This window comes from Callithrix jacchus, chromosome 18 (genome assembly GCF_049354715.1).
Source record: "Callithrix jacchus isolate 240 chromosome 18, calJac240_pri, whole genome shotgun sequence".
NCBI classification, from domain to species: domain Eukaryota; kingdom Metazoa; phylum Chordata; class Mammalia; order Primates; family Cebidae; genus Callithrix; species Callithrix jacchus.
In genome coordinates, this window is record NC_133519.1 from 5263579 (window position 1) to 5284983 (window position 21405).

The 21405-nt window shown below is 44.2% G+C and overlaps 2 long non-coding RNA genes across 4 annotated transcripts in view; both read left to right on the top strand.

Annotated features, from left to right (window-relative positions):
• LOC128931288 (uncharacterized) overlaps positions 1–21405 on the top strand; it is a 685153-nt gene that overhangs the window by 123190 nt on the left and 540558 nt on the right. The window lies entirely within an intron of this gene.
• On the top strand, positions 4331–14663 carry LOC144580137 (uncharacterized). Of its 2 annotated transcripts, XR_013529170.1 has the most exons (6): positions 4331–4354; positions 8895–8974; positions 9435–9459; positions 9740–9784; positions 11361–11398; positions 12254–14663. It is a non-coding gene; the product is annotated as an uncharacterized LOC144580137 (long non-coding RNA). The 2 variants fall into 2 exon arrangements; XR_013529169.1 differs by lacking the exon at positions 4331–4354 and having other exon boundaries at positions 7610–8974.

Genomic DNA, 21405 nt, shown 5'->3' on the forward strand with positions numbered 1-21405 from the left:
TACTTTCCAGATTTGCCTTCTCTGGCAATTTCTATTTTAAATCAAATTTGGTTTTAAGTTATGGGATACATGTGCAGAACGGGCAGCTTTGTTATATAGCTAAAAGTGTGCATGGTTTGCTGCACCTGTCAACCCATCACCTAGGTATTAAGCCCCGCATACATTAGCTCTTTATTCTGATGCTCTCCCGTCCACTTCCCCCACTGTGTGTGTTGTTCCCCTCTCTAACATTGTACATATTCTAATATCACTTTCTTTCTAATGACAAATCTTGGTGATAAGTCAGGGGTGATTTTCTTGCTTGCTTTTGTCTGGAGAACCTTTCTAGCTTCGGGTTCCTGATAGGTGTGAGGATCTGGGGTGTGCTGTGAGAAACAGATGTCTCCATGAAGAACTCAGCTCTAGACAGTGGAATCTCCATCATGCCCTATTGATTCTACTGTTGAAATAGGTTTTTGTTTCCTTCTGAAAACCTTCACACAGAGAGCCAAGGTAGCTGCTTTAAGTCATGATCAATGTCAAGTAGACCACATGATGGTTTGAGGGGTTTTTTTGGAGCATTCATTCTGTGAAGATGCTTTGCTTTTTGGTAAAATTTGATTGTCTTGTATGTGTCAGTATTTTCCTAATGGAACAAAAGAATGAAACTGTTTGGTTGTGCAATGTCACTTGTTCACCCCATAAGTGATTTTCTCATGACCAGATTGTCCTTGACACCTTTAATCTTTAGACGAAGCTTCCCATTGGTGCTTCGGGGGCGCTGCTGTGTGTGAGTCAAGGAAAATATCAGTGTTACCAACATTGAGGTTCTCTGAATTCATGAACACCTGCTTAGTGGGCTTCATGGGAGAGAGCAAGGGAGAGCCTCATGCTAGACCTGAAGGGAAACATGATTTAGAGGATCAGAGGGGAAACAAATGAGAACATTATGGACATTGTTAAAAGAGAATGTCAAGGTTGCAGTGTTAGGGACATCCATTCAGCGTCATCACCGGGGCCCGGGCAGGATATGAGACCCCTTCTGGGGAGGAGTGAGTAGGACTTGGCCTTTCTCTCTGTCGAAAGCTTGATGTGAACATCACCCTAAATACCTTGAGAAAGGAGCTTCCTTCCTGACCCATGTCTTCTCCATCTCTTTGTGCGATGATGGCAATGATACCAACAGAGTGTCATTGTGGAGAGGGGCAGAAGAGGAATCAGGTCCCCATTTTTGTGACACGGAACAGACAGGACATGAGTCAGTAGGAATGGACCTCAGGGTCAGACCAGACACAGAGAGGTCCCAGGCCTGATCTTCCTGGGGCTGAGACAGACAAGTTTTTATTTTTCACCTCTTCTGGAAATCTCCTGAGGAATGATTCTTCAGTAGACCCTGTTGGCCAAGGGTCTTCTGGCCCAGAAATGCTTTTCAACTGGACAGAGTCTTCCAGCTTTTGGCCTGGGCAGCTGCAGCACTCCAAAGTAGTAGGGCAGGTAGGGAGGGACATGAGTTTCAGTGCAGGGTGATCTCAGCAAAGGGCTGGGGACTGATCCCAGACTCCAGGTCATCCTTGCAACTCTTCTGTGCAGTCCATAACATCTCAGTTTCCACTTATTTTGGAGATGGTTAAAAATCTTCCACCTCAAAGTCTGAGTCTTCCCACAGGTGAATAGAGGAGCCCTGGCTATGGGTATTTACTTGCAGGGCAGTGACTGTGTCTTCCTCATTTGTTTTTACCCCAGAGCTCAGTCCTGGGATGGACACTTTAGGCTCCATGGATATTTTAATGAACACACCCCTGGGATGAGCTCTAGGTCACCCCTGGGCTGGGTTCTAGTGCAGGTGTGGAAAGGTTTCCTTCTCAGCCTGTTTAGCCACACACTCAACCTGGAGCCTGCCCAGCTTCTGAGTCAGGGTCTCTGGAGATGAGGGTGAGCTCCTGAGGACAGTGAGATGCCCCCACCCCTCTGCTCCTGCTGCTCTGATCTAGTCTGGACGTGGTGTGCAGGGCCACACTCTTCCACTGGGTGCAAGCGCATCCCTGCTGGAATCCCTCTGGACCTGGATGTTGTCCTCACTGTCATATCCTCAGCCCCACACAGTGACGGGCCCTTGTGCATATGTTCAGGAAGTAACCCTAAATGTGTGGTAGAATCAGAGCAGCAAAGGATTCTGCAAAAAACACCAGGAGAGGGGAGTCAGGTCTTCCTCATGTCTGGATATCTGGAGCTGTCCCATCTAGTGTGCTTCTCAGTCATATATATACCTCTTTATACTTAAATAAATATATACAATGAAATATTCAAAACCTCATCACAACAGCCACCATGTGATGGCCCAGCAGCTGTACATCAGAGAGCATTTCCATCCCCACAGAATGCTGTCTTGCATGTCTGCTGTGAGCCTGGCCCAGGATCTGATTGTTGGACTCACATCACTCAAAGCGTGCACATCAAAGTTGGGATCTTAGGGTTGTGCGATTGGAGGTGAGACCGATAATGGGCCAGTAGAAGGAACAATGGAAAGGTGATTCCTTCAGCTTCTCTTTCTTACTTGAAGGCTGGAAAGTGTAAGCAATGCCTTGTTGAAGACCTCTGGATCCACAGAGTCTGGAGAGAATCTGAGAACATGGAGGAAAGCTCAGGGTGATCTCGTGTAATCTAGTGTGGCCTCACCTGGAATAGGAGGGTGGGTGAGTCACTCTCCGAAATAACGTCTTGCTGAGATTTGTGTCTCTAAAGATTGGCCAGTTGACACCATCCATGAGGGAAGCTGCAATAGGACAATTTCTGCAGGTAGAAAATGATACCCTAGGCCGGGTACAGTGGCTCAGGTTATTAATCCCAGCACTTTGGGAGGCTGAGGTGGGCAGATCATGAGGTCAAGAGATCAAGACCATCCTGGGCAACATGGTGAAACTCCGTCTCTACTAAAACTACAAAAATTAGCTGGGCGTGGTGGTGTGTGCCTGTAGTCCCAGCTACTCAGGAGGCTGAGGCAGGAGAATTGCTTGAAACCAGGAGGCAGATATTGCAGTCAGTTAAGATCCCACCACTGCACTCCAGCCCGGTGCCTGGTTAGCAAGACTGTCTCAAACAAACAAAAACAAAAGTACTACCCTAGGAGTATTTCTGGGAGCAGTTGGGTTACACCCATTGCTTTGGAACCTAGGAAAGGGGCTATGAAGCCAGAACCAAAAAAAAAATAGCTGTAGAGGTCTGAATTATTTCTGTTGTATTTTAATAAGATAGAGATGAGAGGATGTGTGTCCATGGGCTTTGTGGGCTGCTTTTGTAACCATCGTTTCTTGCTCTGGTATTTAATGATGACTTTTCCCAGGAGACCAGTTTTTCCTGCCTATGTCACAGCAAACATCTAAGCCTTGCTTTTTGATTGCTTAGTATGTTTTGGGAATTGGGAATGCGAGAATATTATTAGGTCTTGGCATTGTCTAAGGTGAAAGATATCTGGTGAGACTCCCTCACGGTACTATCTGAACATAGTTGTTTCTCTGAGATGGTCTCAGAATCTTCAGTCCCACACTCCATATGCCACACCCAGCAAAGCTCCCTGAGTTACTCACAGTCTTTAGCCACCAGGGTACTGACTGTTACTCTGTCTCCCTCCAGTTCCTCCTGAGGATTGCAGGAGCATCACTACTGAGGATGATGGCGAGGTAAGAACCCCTTTTTCTGTCCTCTAAAGAATGCCCTGTCAGGTGGGGATTGGGGAGAGAGAGCATTAGGATAAATAGCTAATGGATGCGGGGCTTAAACCTAGGTGATGGGTTGATAGATGCAGCAAAGCACCATAGCACATGTTTACCTGTGTAATAAACCTGCACAGTCCTGCACATGCATCCTGGAACCTAAACTTCAGAAGAAAACGAAATAAAAAAAGAATTGTTTCTTTTATGATTTCTTTCCTTCTGTTAATTGTGATAATCTGAGAAGGCACATTATGTCTGACATGTCCAACTCTCTTTTTGGGGTTGGAATTCAATGGGAGTGTCTTCCCATCAGATATGTGATATCTTAGAATGTTTTTAGATGACAGCATTCATTATCAACTGTAACGCAGAGGAATTTTCCTCAACACCAGTTTTCCTCTTTGGTTTAGGCATTGTGTATTTGCCAATGTAAATCGACTTCTAGATAAATTGTGGGAAAGGTCTTGTCTTTTCCACAGGTGTCCTCTATTCTAGCATGTTTGATTCTTGACCTTTGACTCAACCATTGTCTTACAACTAGTTTCCTGAAGTCATCAAAAGACTGACAGATCTGTGGGAGTGGGGGCGGAGGTGCAGGAGAATTCATCTGATCCTCATAGCATGTTGTTTTGTCTAATTGCAGGGTTCATCACTCGCTGTTTACGGTATGTACCCTCAAGTAGCTCACTTGCTGTGGAACAAACTTGCTGTTTTTCATATATAGAAACCTGATTCTGGGTTCTGGTTAAAGAATATTGGGGGTCTAGTGAGAGCAAATAATTTTGCAAGTGTATAACTATGATCAGAGGGACTGTATGAATGCATGTGAACCCAGAGGACCAGCCAGGGGATGTTATGTGAGCCGATGTGGCTTCACCTGGAGTAGAAGTGAGTGTACCTCTCTCTGACTTACTCTGCTGTTGGTGGTTCTAAAGAGTGGATTCTGGAAAATCTCAACAGTGAAGAAGACACCTTTCCAGGTAGGCAACAAGATTACAGGTGGAATCTAATAAAGCAGGTTCCCAGGAGCCTTCAGCTTCTGCCTGCTGCTTGGGAGGCGGAGCGAGCCTGTAGAAAGAGAAGAAAAAGAAAACGTGGCTGAAGTTTGTTCTTGTCAGAGTTTAATGTCATAGTGGTGAGAAGTGTGAGTACCCTGTCTGTGATCACCTCTTCTTTTTTTTTCTTCTTTTTTGTGTGTCCCCTGTTCTTGCTTTATTATTTAAAGATGGTCTTTCTAAGGATACCTCTTTTCTGCCTCTGCCACTGCAAAATGTTAAAGCCTTTGGTTTGGGACACAGTTCTGTCATGGCAGTTACTTAATCCTGAAGACAACAAGTCTTCCACAGTGTGCCCAGATGCTTGGGACGAACTGATGCTCACCTTCTGGCAGCACATTCATTTGTCTGTCCTTGCTATTTACTCCTGCTATCAAGGGCTCAGTCTGGGCATGGGGGACAGGATGAAGATTTGCTCTGGGGTCACTGCAAAGCTCTGGTGTCTTATAAATGGAGGAAGAAGCACACCCTTGAGCACACTGCTCAATTTCATTATTTAAATGAGAATATGGATTTTACCATTATTTGTTAAAGAGACCTTCTTTTCCCATTGTGCATTCTCGGCACCTTTGTTGAAGATCAGTTGGCTGTGTATGCATGCGTTGAATTTTGGGATCTGTATTCCATATTTCCAATACTTAATGGGTGCCCCCGTGCTGGGACCCTGCTGTCTGAATTTTTGTATCTTTTCCTCTCAGATTTCAATCTCATGAATGCGTATCTTCCAACGTTATTCTTTTTCAACATTATTATGATTGTTTGAGACATATAAGAATTCAAAAAAAATGTTGGGTTATCTTTTCTATTTCTGCACAGATGGTTGTTACCAGTTTGTTAGTAGTTGTTGTGCATCTTTGGATCATTTTGTAGTATTGTGTATTAGTCAGATTTGCCTTCCTGTCTGTGAATATGGGACACCTTTTCATTTATTTGTACCTTCTCTCCTTCCTTTCAGTCACATTCTGTTCTTACCAGGTTATGAGTATTTCATCTCATTGGTTAGATCCTAAGTATCTAATGATTTCAGAGGTTATTATCCATGGAATTACATTTGTAATCTTGCTATTGGATCGTTGATATTGAGCGCATATTAACACAACTGCCATTTGAGTGTTAACCTTGTACTCTGCAATTTTGATGAATTTATTAGCATGAATAGCATCCTTGTAGACTATCTCCGATTTTCCATATGCAGAATGTGAAAGAAGTTCTCAGCTTCATACCTCTCCTCAGGCATATTGTGACTGTGAAAGTCTATTCATATTCACCTACTGAATGGTGTCCTTCCAATTGGTGCAGTAAGGTCGTTCAGGAAATACTTTGCCTACTTATTCCATCATTTATAGTTTTAATTCTTTGTTCATGCTATTGTATGTTTATTATTTTTCCATAGAGTAAAATGCAGTATTTCTGATTAGATTATGCATACCTGACTTCCCTCTTCTTGTTGACTGAAAGCATATAGGGACGTCTCTTGTGCTTCTTTCTTTCCACCATCAGTTTTCTTTTAAACTCTAGACTTCAGAATCTGAAGTGAATCTGGAATGTGGAAATGTGAGGGAAAACGCACAAGAAGAAAACCTAATATTGCTATTCCCATGGCTTCCCTCCTTTCATCAGCCTAAATGTATATATAGTTCACAGTATTTGAGAGCATGTTACTTCTACTCATATCACAAGTTTTCCCAAATACATACTGATAATATCTGTGTCTAGGCCAGTTTACCTATGAAAACATAGTTTTAAACTTACTTTTGTGGATTATTCAAAATTCCCTATGTACAGAGATATGAATAATATGCTTTCACCCACCCTGTTACCCTCCTCAGAAGGAAGGAAGGCACAAATCAGGTCCCTTGTGACACTATCCCGAGCACTTTGCCAAGGCTAAGCCACGGTCATCTCCATAACTTGTGGCCTCAGTTTGAGCCACTTTTCATTTAAGAGAAAGAAATCATACAGAATATGATGTCACATGCCTGGAACCTTCCAATATGGTAGATAATTCTCCTCCCCAAGTAAACTGGTGTTCATTCCATTTGACGAGGTCTCTGTGGATTTTTCATCAGGTCACTGACTCATTTTGTAGACGGCATGCACTTACATTTTCTTTTTTTCAGAAGTAGCTACTGTGTGGAATTGGGATGTCACCAAAAGCATTTTTGATACTCATATCTCATGCTCTTGTCCCAAGGTTAGAGTTAAGTTGAAATGACTATTTTTTGGACAGAGCAGTTGTGCATTATGGCATCACCCCTGACTTGGGAGCTCATCTCTTGGGTATGCGTGCAGGCCTGGAATGTGTTAAGCTTTGAGATATCAACAAGTCAGTTCTTTTTTAATTTACCATTCTGAAGATCTACAATACACAGTTTATTTTAATAAACCCATTCAATCCTCGCTACAGAGCTCACCTAAACAGTGATTGTTTACTATCCACACACCCCTTGGATGGAGAAACCGAAGGGCTAATGAATGTGCCCATGCTTTTAAGCCCCTAAAGGAAGGAGGCAAGATATGAACCTAGGGTTATAGCTCTAAAGCTGAATTGATAATGAATTGTTGAACTGCAGTCATTACCCTGAGGAGGATGGCTCTCAACCCTACCATCGTGGGTAGCTGTAAGTTGGTTCCCTCACACATGAGTCTACAGAGATCCCAAACACTGCCTATAATTCCAAGATGGCTTCAGCAGTCACGTGGCTTAGGGCAGACAACAGTGAATGTAACTTCAGGATATGGCATGGCCATTGGTGTGAATACTACAGAGCTGCCTTAGATACCCCTGACAACAGGGTCAAGTGCAAGTTCTGAATATTAGGAAGCGGTACTTGGAAATATTGATAAACTCCCTTCAGTGCTGGGGACATTCCTCAGCAGTTGGCCCCAAACAAATAAGATGAATGGGATATTTTTGAGATAGCTGAAAACTCTTATGACCACAAGACCTAGAAATGATCAACTTCTGCAAACTACATTCATTAGACACAATGACAAGGCAGAAAACGAGCATAGGTATCCTCCATATGCAATTACTGTACCTGCATGACAATGGAAAGGTGGAACTACTCGTGTGATGAACACCGGTTGTTTTATAGAATATAATTTCAATGTTTCCAATTCTTCCATCATTGGCTATAACAAAAGTTCAGTACATAACTAAAATAGACTGTTTTGCCTAGAACTGAATCCGTCTGTCTGATCAACTTAGCTTTTATTCAAGGATTGAAGATTCTAAAAAACAGAACTGCAGTGACAGCCATTTATGTGACAGCCATTTCCCTTCATGTGAATCCATAAATGGAAAAATGTTCCTGGGACATAAATCACATAAACATATATTGTTATTTCTGTTTGACATAATAAATCCCTAGTGTCCTCTTCAAAAAAATAAACCTCACTGTGATTACACATTGCAAACCAAAAGGTTATCTAAAACCAGTCTCAATTTAGAAGTTTAATTTGCCAAGGTTAAAAACATGCTAGCAACACAGCCCCAGGAGGTCCTGAGTACATATATCCAAGATGATCAGGCTACAGTTTGGTTTTTACATGTTTTAGGGAGACATAAGACATCAGTTAATACATTCGAGATGTCAATTTCTTCCATTGACAAAGATGGGACAACAGAAAGTGGGAGAAGGTCGGGGCTCCAGGTCATAAGGAAGATTTCAAGATTTTTTGATCGTCAATTGGTTGAGTTTAAAAACCTGGAATCAATAGAAGAAAGTGGGTTTAGATAAGGGGCTGGGTAGACCCAGGTTTTTATTATGCATCTTTAAAACTGATGCTAAATGTAGCACCAGCACGATTGGGTCCTAGAGTACTGATGTAGTCTTGAATGTGCTGTTTTTTTTTTTTTTTTAAAGAGCTTCAAAACGTGTGAGAGGTAGGAAGGCACTCTTCCGTTGAACCTTAGTGTGCATTTGAGATTCCCTTTTCGGTTGACTCTTCTGTGTTGCTGCATGATGCCTCTAGTATGAGGCGGAGACCTCCATGTCTCATCTCTTTCCCGCTGCCCTCCCTTGCCAGCCCTCTTCCGCCCAGGGGGACAGCCCATCAGCAACTCAGTCCATGCCTGATCATCACCCACCTCAATATCCCAGCCACCAGCCACCAGGGTACTGAGCTTTTTTCTGTGTACTTCCAGTGTCGTCAAGTGACCTGGCGAGCACGGTTGGACTCATATCCTGGACAGAGGAAGAAGATCTGGAGGAGGAAAACCTCTACGTAAGACTCCTTTGTCTTCTAAAGAAATTTTGCTTTTGTGATTTCTTCTCAATTAATCTGGATATGAAAATCTGAAAATGTACATTATGTACAGTGTATGCAATTCTCTTTGTGGGGGTGAAATTCAGTGGGAATGTCTTCCCAACTAACACGCAATACACTGGGAGGTTTTCAAATGATAGCATCCATTATCGGCTGTAATGCAGAGGCACTTTCCTCAACACATTTTCCTTCTTGGATTAAGCATTGTGTGGTTGCCCATTAAATCGACTTTAAAGGTGAATTCTGTGAATAAAGAGCTTGTTTTTCCATAAGCATCCTCATGGTTTTGGGGATGTTGACCTATGGGTCAGCCGCTGTGCCACTTCTTGTTCTCTACCCTTGCCAAGGGAATAACAGATCTATGTGAGGCATACCACAGAGTCTCAGCCTCATAATGTTTTCTTTTATGTAATTGCAGGGAATATCCCAGAAAAGGGTGAAAAGTAAGTACCATGAAGTAACTCACATCATGAGGGACCAACTGGCCGCTTGAGCGTATAGAAACCTGATTCTGGGATCCCGCTGGGAAGGAGGATTGGGGGTCTCCTGAGGGAAAGTGATTTGGCCAATGTAGAACTCCAGCCAGAGAGGCTGTAGGAAGGTTTATCGACTCAGAACAAAGACCAGGGAATGATGTGCGAGGCCACATGGCTTTAGCTTCTGGGAGAGTAGTGGGTGAGTCTCTCTTTTTAATGACTTGTCCTGATGTTTTTGTTTTTAAAGGCTGGCTTGGGAGCATCTTCAAAGCAAAGGAAGACGACCCCCAAGGTAGGGAATTACTTTCCAGGTAGGACCTAATGGGAAAGGGTTCCTAAGAGTCTTCACCTTCAGGTTATCCCCGCTGCTTGAGGGGCTGAAGCAGGGGGTATGAAATCAGAAAGAAAATGAAAATGTGTGCGAGGTTTGGTTTGCTCTTTTCAAAGTTTGTTGTCATAAAGGTAGGAACTGTGTCTCTGGGCTGTGAGGGTGCTGTGTTCATTAGAGTTGATCTCTGCAGTACGCCTGCTCTTTTCTGCCCAGTGAAACATCCAAACCTTTGGTTTGGATTAATCAGCACTCCTTGGGAATATGCACAAGGGATGTAGGGCTGGGCATTGAGTGTCATCTGTAAGGAAAGGAAGGAATCTGTGGGAGCATCTTTCTCACAGGCATTTACTTGAACTTAGAGAAAAAACTCTGCTGTGTGCTAAGGGGAAATTGATAATCACCCTGTGAACTTTTAAGACTTGTTATAGCACGTTTATGTTTCTGTCCTCTCTGTGGGTTTAAAGGGATCTCCCAGGGGTGGATGGCAGAGTGAATGTTCACTCTGGGCTCGCTGGTAGGTCTCCAGTCTCCTGGGAAGGCAGAGAAGGAGTCTGACCTTGAGCACATTTGTAGCCTCCACTTCCCACCCCTACCGCAGATTCTGAGATGAGGCTTCTTTCTCTCCAGTTCTCTAATTTTGGGGGAAACCAAGAGTTCCTTCCCACAGAAGATGGCATTACACTATTTATTTCCTGTCTTCAAAAATTAGGCTTCCATTGTTCTCTAAGTTGATATTAAAAGTTAAGTTCTGGACCTTTTATTCACAGATTGCTAAAAGGTGTGCAGGAAACTCCATAGGATAAAATGTGCTGATAGCATATAATTCTGTCCATGCTGTGCTATGGATGACATTTTTATCTCTGGAGGATCCTCATTTTACATAATAAGATGCAAAACTAAGTGCACACCCTCGATTCAGTCTGGGGCACTTCATTAAAGAACTGAGTTTGCTGCTGTCTGTCATTTGCTTTTCTTCATGAGACCTTTGAACCACCTAAATATTGCCAGCACCCTCTTTTGGGACCCTGACATCTGAGAGGGTGAGATGGCACAAGTGCAGACATCCCTGGTTCCTCCCTGAAATTTCCCTCCTCCTTTATTCATCTTCTTCCTTAAGGGACCTGCTCTGACTGCCAATGACTTGTTTAGACCTCTCCAGGTTTGGACTGTCATACATAGAATAAGTCAATATGTGATTCTCGGTGTCTGGCTTTTTCGCTCACATTATGATTTGAAATTCATTCACGTTCGTAAGTGTAACCGGCTTTGGAATAATACTGGCACTCATTTCTGTGAAGTAGATTGTTAGAAGGGAACATATCTTTTATTGCCATGAATAGTGCCAAATATTTTTCAAAATGGTGTCACTAATTCATGCTCCTGTGGCAGCATATGTGAGGAGACATTTCTCCAAATCCTTGTGCACTTTTAGTTTTATCTCTCCCTGAAACTTCTATCACTGTGGTTAGTCTTTCAATTGTATAGCATCTTACTTAAAATTTTTAACAAAAAATGTTCTTTTAATCTAATGATGCAGGCCAGTAGGTTTGTGTACGCCCATCTGACCCCAGCCATGTAAGTAATCATTGATTAAAATGTCACTATGCCACATGACTGTACTTGATAACAGCTGCTTAAGTTATTAAAATGTAAAGGATAAGTGATACACATTTGAGTCTTGGATACTATGTGGTCACTTTTCTATGTTGCCTCTTTGAAGCATCACAATAACTTTGAGGCATAGTTTGGTTCTATTCATTACACAGATGAGGAATGTGAATCTCAGTTAAGTAAATTATTCATGGGACACACCCACAGCTGGACCTCTCTAACACCAAAGGCTAATCTATAAACTAACATGCTGCACTGCCTGTAGTGGCAAAGTAGACTTGCCATAAAGTGAAGTTTGCTTCCACAGCTGGGCGTGTGAGCTTAGCGGGGTTGCTGTGACCCATGCTTTATGGGTTTGAGATTGGTGTTGCAGAAACCCAGATGGAGAAGCTCTTGGCTGAGGGAGTGAAAAATTACTGAAAGGATAGATGAGTGCGTTTGAAGGATCATGCTTCCATAGAGCATGTTGTTGAGCCTCTTGGAATAAAAACAGATACAATCAAACAGAATCACCCAGTCCTCAGTTGTACCATTCAGTAAGCATCAGCACGCCATGAAGTGTGCTCACTGCTGTGTTGTGGGGACATAAAATCTATCCCAGGCTTCTGTGGCCTCCCATTCTGTCCCGTCCAATGAACCTCTTTTCTGTTCCATTGGTCTACATCTCTGTTTCGGTACCAGTACGGTGTTGTTTTGATTACTGTAGCAGCTGACTAAGTTTGTGATCAGGTTTTCAGTATTCATTGAGAGAAACAGAACCTTTTGCAAACAATCCACATCACGACGTGCCCCTCATAAAACTTTGTTTCTGTGTTGCAGGTAGTGCCGGTGTTTTATCTGAAGTGTGACTGGTAAGTATTCTGGAATTATTGTCAAGAAAAAAGCTGGTTTCAATGTGCAGTGCCACGCTGATTCTGGGATTGTGATAGGAATAAGCATAGTGAAAGTGTTTTTTAGAAACCTGAGTTCCCCGGGGAAAAATCATGGCCAAATTTTGAGGCAGCATCTGTGCTCCCTTTTGGCTGGTACTGAGTTGGGTGCTCTAGGATTGGTGGTGTCTTGTGTGAGGCTGCATCATGTAATGTCAACGTGGGTGCTTCTGTGCAGGTGAGGCTGTGTGTTTTCTCAGGAGAGATTTCCCATTTACACAGCCCGTTCTCCAGTGTCTACTTTTAAAGAATAAAATCCAGCCCCACTCTACTCTGTCTGTACAGTGACTCCTCCACCCTCACCAGAGCCATCCCTGGGTCTGGTTTATTATCCTCACAGCTCAGGTGGAGAACCTGAAGGGCCAGGGGTTGGCCCCAGCTCCTGAGTTCCTGAATGAAAAGTGAAAACACAAACCCAGGAGTCTAGGCCAGTGCTGACACTGGCAACTACTGGCATGCTCTCAGTCATGGGGTGTTTGCCACCATGCAGGGAGTCCAGCATTCGTGTTTAAGCCCTAAGGAATTCCCAGACACTGCCCATCATTATAAAGTGGCCTCCATGGTCACACAACCCAGGGAAGTTACAGGTACATCTCCCCACAGACCGGCGTAGTCATCAGTGTGAAAAGCACAAAGATGTTTGTTTGGGTCGACTCACAGGTTCTTTTTTGTTTAATTTTTAAGTTCAGGGGAACCTGTGCGGGATGAGCAGGTTTGGTACATGCGTAAACGTGCGTCAAGAAGCGTTTGTTGTGCAGGTGATTTCATCATCCACGTATTCAGCCTAATATAAGTTATTTTCCTGATCTTCCCCCTCCTCCCACCGTCCACCCTCCAGCAGGCCCCAAGCTCACAAGTTCTAAGAGGAGTGGGGGACCGCACAGGCCAGTGCGGCCCACTTCAGGTGTGAAGTTAATTTGCTCAGCAGCTGGCCAAAGCACATAAGGATCCGTGATGATTTTTAGTAGATGTAGTAATATCTTCCCAAGCCCTAAAATGCTCAAACCCGGCCAGCTGAAAATGGTGAGGAGAGGGACAGGTAGGAACTCTGTGCAGCACTTGGTTTGTAGCCTGGTTTCCATCCCCTCATGGCAACTCTCTTGTGCATTCAGGTTAAAGGCCCTCAGCCTCAACCCAAGCCTCCTCCATGAGGAGACTCCCACTATTGGCTGGCTAATGCAACATATGGACACCAGCCAAAGTGAAACAAAACGTTGCTTTAAAACAAGTTATGTATTCATAATGTCCACTCATTGTTTTGTAATCTCTGCTCTCTCTGTGGTTATGTCTTCCTCTTAATTTCTGATATTAATTTTGTGATTTCCCCTTTTCCTTGATAAATATCACTAATGACTTGTGTACTAGACTTTTCTTGAAAACAACTGTTGGCTTTCATCCATGGCTGGGGCATCATCCACAGCTGAATCATCATCCACGGCTGAGACATCAGGGACATTCACAGATGGGCATCATCCACTGCTGGGGCATCATCCAATGCTGGGACATCATCCACACCTGGGGAATCATCCACGCCTGGGGCATCATCCACTGCTGTGACATCATCCACGCCTGGGGCATCATCCACACCTGGGGCATCATCAACTGCTGGGACATCATCCACTGCTGTGGCATCATCCATGCCTGGGGCATCATCCACTGCTAGAACATCATCCACTGCTGGGACATCATCCACTGCTGGGACATCATCCACTACTGTGGCATCATCCACGCCTGGGACATCATTCACACCTTGGGCATCATCCACGCCTGGGGCATCATCCACTGCTGGGACATCACACCTGGGACATCATCCACACTGGGGGCATCATCCACACCTGGGGCATTATCCACTGCTGGGACATCATCCACGCCTGGGACATCATCCACTACTGGGACATCCACGCCTGTGGCATCATCCACACCTGGAGCATCATCCACTGCTGGGGAATCATCGACACCTGGGACATCATCCACTGCTGGTGCATCATCCACTGCTGGGACATCATCCACGCCTAGGGCGTCATCCACTGCTGTGGCATCATCCACGCCTGGAACATCATCCACACCTGAGGCATCATCCACAGGTGGGCATCATTTACACCTGGGGCATTATCCATGCCTGGGGCATCATCCACTGCTGCGGCTTTATGCATGCCTCTGGTACCTCTGCAGGAAGGTTGCCCACTTCACCATTGCTTTCTCCAGGTTCCAGAGGCTTCCATTTAAAGGAGCGACTCTCCCCACTCTACTGGAATCTAATGGAAACTTTTAAATAAAGCCATCCTTATTTAGCACTAGAATATTAAGCCATTCATGTTTTTAACAGAACTTTGAGATATTATTCAAATGTTTTTTATATGAACATATATGTGTGTATGTGTATATATACAACTATATACATATGTGTGAATGTATATACATGCACAGTTATATATACATGCACATACACATGTATGCAGTTAAGTATATTGTTTGTGTGTGTGTGTATATATATATATATATATACACATATGCATATATGTATAGTTTTAGGACACAAAAACACTGATCTTGAGAAGAAACCTTGGTCTACATAAATATTGAAACTATCTGGCATAGCAAAAGTCCCCTTTAATAATATGACTTACAAAGCACAGAGTGACAGAAAATGCTCACAGCGTGTACATGTGAAGAATGTGTCGTGTTGGCCCCAGCTGTCAACGTTGCCAGTGTTGCTGCTGTCCTCGGTGCAGACAGCTGTGACATTGAACCTTCAGACGCTGAGGGTGGCAGAGTTGGTTCTACCTGGGCCACAGACCCTAAATTGGACAGAGGGGAGGGACTGTGGGTCAGAATCAGCATAGTGAGGAGGGAGGGTGCATGGAGCAGAGCTGACTGTGGATCCCTGTCCCTAGGTGGGGTGCCCCCTCCTCTGTGCAGTGAGGGAGGAAGGTAAAGACAAGCCCTGGGGATGGTTCAGATGCCACTCCTCTTCCTGACACCCTTGCTGTGGAGCCTCAGCTTTCCGAAGCCACCTTACATCTCCCAAAACCTTCATGGGAGCAGAGCCACTGCATTTAACTTAGAGCTGCATCTTCCTGGGCCCCTCTGTTCTGAGTTCTCACAGCTGACCTGGTGGGCTGAAGGTGTGTCCTAGCAGTTAGTGTTGCCACCCAAATCTACCCAGTGGGCTCCCTGATGACCAAACTCCCATGGAAGCTCTGAGTCATTTTCCAGCTGAAAGAGGCCATCTCAGGAGTGTCCCTCACTGTCCCATACTGCCCTCCGACCCCAAAGCCTTCCCGCCTCTGGCACACCAGGGAATCTCAGGTGGAGAGCCTTGGCTGTCCTGATCCTCCTTTCTGAAGCTGCTCACGATGTCAGAGAGGGGCTAGGGCAGCTGGGAATCCTAAACAAAGGGGACGTGGGTTGAAGGGAGGTCACTTGTTCCTGCCAGCTGTGCCAGCAGAGCATGTGTGGAAGGCACTATCTGTCGGTTTTTCCTGGGACCCAGAAGTACAGAGTTTACTCACATTATTAACACTCTCACCATCAGCCACCTAAAGGCCTCTCTTTCATATATTTTATAACCATTTCAAATCATGTTTTCCTCCATCTCTGAATCACCAACTCAAGCGTAAATCATGTGATTCCACTTCGACTTCCAAATCATCTCTACACATACTTAAAGAATTCATAGTGTGTTTCTATTCCTTAAGCAAATAAGTTTTCCTTTTTAGACCTCATCTGGTTAATTTTTTATTTTTTCTGAGATTTAAACTCAGATTTAAACATTTAATTTCATCCATATGTGCATATGAACCATTTCCATCCCTTCCAACAGGTCAGCATTGCGTAAGCTACACTTTACTTATAAACCCTTGTGCTGAGCAGCCAGGTTTGCTGCCAATAACACATGACCAGTGAGGACTTTCTTCTGCTCATTTCCCTCCATCTCTGAACCACAGTGGACTAGCCGCATGGAGGGTGCACACTTAATGTTACTATGTGCTGAGGGACGTCCTGCCGGATGGCTGACCTTATAAATATCCCAGTTGTGAGTAAGAGCTTCTGAAGCTCCACAGCCTGACTGGAAATTTGTTTTATTTTTATTTTTTAAATTGCAACGTTAGTTGTCTGCTCAACACTGACTGGTTTCATGCCTGACTCAGAAGGAACTGCACAATTCTAGGGCATCCACAGGAACCTATAGGTTTTGCCAGCCCCTGACCCTGGCTGTCTGACCTCCAAGCCCTCTCCTTTGCTTCCTGCAGAGGGGGCTCTGGCAGCTCCTGCCACTCCCATTTTGCTCCCCCCAAGCCCTTTTGCCTTGCTCTCTGCTGTTCCAGGCAGCTCCTCCCACACAGACGTGCTGGGTTCCACAGGGGTTTCTTTCACATCAGGTGGATCAGAACGTGTTCATTTGACTTTTATTCATCCACATTTTGCCTTCTCTAAATTGCTTTGTTGTGATATTTGTCCATTTTTAGTGACATTTCCATTTTATCTGTCTTTTCTATTTTTTTTTCTGAAATCTAGATTGTCCTTGCTAATATCTTTCCATTGTTCCATATCCCTCTGCAATTTGGCCTATTGGATCCTTCTTCTAACAAAGCACCTTAAATAGCCATTCAGGAGCTCATAAGGTTATGTGCCTTATCAGAATCCTAGAAACCTCAGCGAGTTCAGCACATGAAAATGCACTCAATCCCAAGTCATTAGCAGAGTACACATTGAAACTAGTTTCTCACTCTTACACCTACCAGAATAGGCACGCTATCAGAGACAAAAATGCAAAGGGTGGTGAGGATGTGGAGGAACTTGAACTGTCATGTTACTCTGGGAACATACTTAGTTTCAACCACTTTGATAAATGGCTTTCTAGTGTGTACCACAGTCATCAGCACCTGTGACCCCACAGTCCTACTCCCACCACCTATATTCAAGAGACATGAGCCAAGGATGATGTTGTCCACCTGGGGAACTTTACAGCCTTGTTTCAAGCAACCATCATGAGAAACAGCAGAGTGAATGTAAAAAACACAGAGGCGTGAACTAATTGTGACAACTTTCTACAATGTTATATACTGACTCAGCAGTACAAAATGACAGATGTTTCATCACGTGGAACATGGGTGAAATTCACATATTCACATATAATTTTCAATCAGAAACAAAAGAGTACATGCTGTAGGTTTGCTTTTGTATGATGTTTAAAAATAAATTTAAAATACATTGATCATGATCAGAGTAGGTATCTCCTGGGGTTACTGCCTGGAAATTAGCTGAAGAGGGACTGCCAGGAGATTTTCATCTGGGTGCTGGTAACAGTGTTTGTAAGAAGGCAGCAGTCTGTGCATGTCATATATGTGCACTGTGCCACAGATAAAACAGCCATCACCTTGCAAAACGAATGCAAATCATCTTTCCATCGTGCAAATGTCCATCCTAATTTTCTCCCTGGGAGTCTATATTTTAAGTAGAAGTGACTTCAATTTTGTATGTACAAGAACATGCTCACACTGCTCTCTTTTAACTGGGAAAATGATGATAGCAAATTCTGTAAAAGACTTGACAAGAAAGGTGAATTAAAAGTCAAATGCTTTCGAATGCTGTTCCTAAAATCCAACACAATATGTTAGCAATCTTGATTCCGAGGTTTGTTTTTAAAATTTTTTTTTGAGTTTGGGATACATGTGCAGAATGTGCAGGTTAGTTACACAGGTATACATGGGCCATGGTGGTTTGCTGCACCTATCAACCTGTCATCTAGATTTTAAGCCCAACATGCATTAAGTATTTGTCCTAATGCTCTCCCTCCCCTTGCCCCCTACCCCGACAAGCCCCAGTGTGTGGTGTTCCCCTCCCTTTGCCCATGTGTTCTTACTGTTCAACTCCCACTTATGAGTGAGAATATGCAGTGTTCAGTTTTCTGTTCCTGTGTTAATTTGCTGAGGATGATGGCTTCCAGCTTTATCTATGTCCCTGCAAAGACAAGGACTCACCCTTTTTTATGGATGCACAGTATTCCATGGTGTATGTGTGCCACATTTTGGTTTTGTAAAGGAAAGACAGGGGTTTTGATATGGATATAAATGTGGTGGGATGAGAACAGGATCCCTACTGTTTAGGGTCCTTCTGGGGAGAGAAGCAAGAAGAGACAGAGCCGTCGGGTTGAGGAATGGACATTTGGTTAGAAATAGGACGTGGGTGGTCCTCAGGGACAGTCCTGGGGTGGGGTCTCCAGGCTGTAGCTGTGGAGGGTTCCCTCTAAGAGAAGGGACTCTGTGCATTGTCCCTGCAGGGCTCGGGATGAAATAGGAGCCTGAAAATGCTGACCTTTGGTTTGGAAGAAATTGACAGGAAGAAAGGTCCACTCTGTGCTGGTGCAGTCACTGCCTATCCCCAGCCAGGCCTTAGTCCAGCTGCACAGAAAGTGGCTCGGATCAATAGTAAGGTGGGAAGCTTTATAAACTGAGTTCATCAAGCCACTGACACTCCAGCCTAGGCGCCTCATCAGATAAGCTCATTAGCTGCTCACCCAGGGTTGGCCAAGTGGAGGGAAGTGAAGTGGTCATGTGACAGTGTAGAGTGTTGCTTTCTAAAACAGTTGGGTGTTACAAAGCCTAATACAGTTAGGGGTCAGGTGGCTGCAGGGGTCCCTTGTAGCCAACTGATCATTGAAAACGTGAAGCCCGTGGCAGCTGTGATGCTGGTATGAAAGGATTGCCCTGTTTTGAATCACCCTCGTCTTTCCAAAAGGCTTCATTTGAGATAAACCGCATCCTGTTTGGAGTCTGGGATGGAAAGGGAGAGACAGAGGCCAGGTCTTGTGTCCAAGCTGTTATCTGGGCTCAGGCATCTATTCCAGGACATCAGCCCTCCCACAGAAACCTTGGGTCAGGACATCGTGAGAGTCAGGGGAGTTCATGTTTTCGGAGGGTCTTAGAGCATGATCTGGAGGTCTGGAGTGTGCAGACATCTCTGGCCCCGAGGCCTCAGGTACGCTTCTGCCCCAGGTGCATCACACAGCAGTGTGGTGACTGGAAAGACACATGCGTTTAAGAGAATTTCTTCCAACTATGAAGTGCAGGCCACAGCTCCTGTTGTGCCCACCTTCAGGGCTGATGTGGGCATCACAGGAGATGATCACATGTACTGTTTGTGCACTGTAAAGCCTCCCACACAGGCAAATGAAGTAAAACCAATCTCTACCCTCCCCTGCCCTGGAGCATCCATGTCCCCTCTCTGGTCACCCACTGTCAGATGTGTAGCTTCTTCTCCCAGGCATTTAATGATGGAGGAATCATGGAGCATTGAAGAATCAGCCACGTTTTCTAAAGCTTTAACTCTGTTCAGTGATCTTCGGCCTCATCATGCTAACCAGTCAGCCCTATTAAAGTGTTTAGATGGCAGTGCAGAGAACTGGAGGCTGAGGGGTTGCAGGATGTTCCCTGGTTCTTGTGGCTCTAAGTGAAATTGAGCCCAGACCCTCAGGCCCCAGCCCCCATGCTCAGTCACTCTGCTGAGCTGCCTTTCTGGACCGTCTCATCATAAAGGCATTTTCCACAAAACCTTTCCCTTAGGTGTTTCAAGTGCACGTGAGGACCCAAGATCTTCCCAAAGCCCAGCGTTGGCTCAGAGGCTGTGTTGGGGAGTCAGTGCAGTGGGATCCACCGTTTGAGCTCTGCATCAATTATGTCCGTTTCCTCTGGTCTTCTGCCAACAAATTGTCATTGGCTCTTACTGTGAGTGCATTTCCCAGGTCCTTAGCTGATGAATTTGAGGAGAAAAGCAATTTCCTCCTTCAAGAATCTATACTGCCTAGACCAGCAGCAAGTCAAGAAAGGGCCCCTGACCAAGCACAGGTGCTCCTGCAGACAGTGAGCTGGTGGCACTGTGGATACCCAGCCCTTACATTGATTCAAGAATAATGATTGCATTTGTTCCAAAGTTGCATATTTAAAATAAATCAATAAAAATGCTAAACCATATTGTTATTCATGTGAGAAAATTTTAATTTAGTATTCAATCAGTAATGTTTCAACCACATAAAGATACATTCACAGCTCAGCTTTGGTTCACATTTGGTAGTGAAACACATCTGAAGCTCCTGTTTAGACATTAACTGATTGTTAAACATTTGCTGCAATAGATCTGCCCCTAGAATAGCGTTGCCAAATGACTCTTTAATTAATAGACACTATTATTTGGATAAGTTTTGCATTAGCAAAAAAATAGAGCAGATACTGAAATTAGCACAAGCCCCTTTTCTCCATTTCCCCTGTAACTGACATGTCAGTATGGTGCATTTGTTATGGTTAATAAACCAATATTTACACATTATTAACTAAATGTCTTAGCATTACGGATTACTCTTTCTATTGTGAATTTTCAAGGTTTTTTTTTTTTTAATTTGCAGTGTCTTGCTCCACCTTGCATGCACTCATCGTTCTGTTGCTGACAATCCCCTATGCTTCAACCGTTAGTCCTTCTGTCTTCTTCTTGGAAACAGCTAATTTTTTGTTTTAGACCAATCTCACTTTGTTACCAGGACTGGAGTGAAGTGGCATGCTCTTGGCTCACTGTAACCTCCACCTCCCAGGTTCAAGTGATTCTTGAGATGCTGATCCTCAGCATCTCTAGTGGCTGGGATTACAGGTGCCCATGACCACACCTGGCTAAGTTTTGCATTTTTAGTAGAGACAGGGTTTCTCCCTGGCCAACATTTTTGGTAGAGACAGGGTTTTCCCATGTTAGCCAGGCTGGTCTCTAACTCCTGACCTTGAGTGATGTGCCCACCTCAGCCTCCCAAAGTGCTGGGATTACAGGCATGAACCACCACACCCAGCTGGAAACAGCTAATTTTTTAAAATTGTGTCTAGAGTTTGCCTTTTTACAAAATGACACCTAGTTTGAATCACAGATTATGTATCTTCTTCAACAGATAATCCCAGCCTCCAGAGTGGTGAGAAAGAAACAACTGTGTTTATACCACCCAGCACATGGTATTTGGGTTACCTTTTCTTTTCTGGGGACAGGGTCTCCTGTGTTGCCTAGGCT